General features: G+C 33.9%; 1 protein-coding gene across 1 annotated transcript in view; it reads right to left on the bottom strand.

Annotated features, from left to right (window-relative positions):
- Nucleotides 1-937, bottom strand: part of LOC119838483 (endoribonuclease Dcr-1) — a 47,352-nt gene that overhangs the window by 5,072 nt on the left and 41,343 nt on the right. The window lies entirely within an intron of this gene.

Genomic DNA, 937 nt, shown 5'->3' with positions numbered 1-937 from the left:
TCGTGTCTTTTGACATAATCATACTAAGACTGTGTATGTTTCTCTAAAGGTTTTGTGTTTGTGTTTATATTGATTTATGTGTCTGTGTGTGTGTTCAATTCTGTGTCTTTGCATGCGTTATGTTGGTAGGTTAGGTTGGTTAGGTTAGGTCTGCACTCTGTGTGTCTATATGTCTGTGTGTCTGTTTATGTGTCTGTCTGTGTCTGTATATGTACTTGTCAAATCTACACCCGTGTCTGTGTTAATATTGAGACCCTTGAGAAGAATCTTACCCCCCCCCTTTGCTATATGTTCCAGTAGCGAGGACAAATCTATCAGAGAAAACCCCTTTGATTGGAACACTTCGTACCATTAACGAATTATACAATAAATTCGATGTGTTTTCTTGTATTTGAGTGAGTTTTCAAAAGTACTCTTAAATAATTTTTTCCATTGTTATAAATAAGCTATGATAAGCAAAGTTTTATTTCTTTTGTACGAGATAGTTTTGTATAGAACTTTATTATAAAAGAACTCCGTCGAATTAGGATAATATCCTGTAATTATAGTAAGTTCTATTCGGTGTGAATAAAAAAATAAAATAAATAATCTTTCTGCATATACATCTATTTATCTGTCTGTGTGTATGTGTGTCTATTTTTTTTGTGTGTGTGTCTGTATAGGTACTTGTGAAAATAAAAATAATAAATAATTTTCTGCATATATATCTATTTATCTGTCTGTGTGTATGTGTGTCTATTTTTTGGTGTGTGTGTCTGTTTAGGTGCTTGTGAAAATAAAAAAAAATTCTGCATATATAACTATTTATCTGTTTGTGTATATGCGTGTCTATTTTTTGGTGTGTACGTGTCTGTATAGGTACTTGTGAAATCCGCATCCGTGTGTGTGTGTTGGATGCGTGCGTGTCTGCGTGCGTGTCTGTGTGCGTGTCTGCGTG

This window comes from Zerene cesonia, unplaced genomic scaffold (genome assembly GCF_012273895.1).
Source record: "Zerene cesonia ecotype Mississippi unplaced genomic scaffold, Zerene_cesonia_1.1 Zces_u003, whole genome shotgun sequence".
NCBI lineage: Eukaryota > Metazoa > Arthropoda > Insecta > Lepidoptera > Pieridae > Zerene > Zerene cesonia.
Note: the sequence above shows the minus strand (reverse complement) of the source record. Positions and strands in the feature narration are given on the sequence as shown.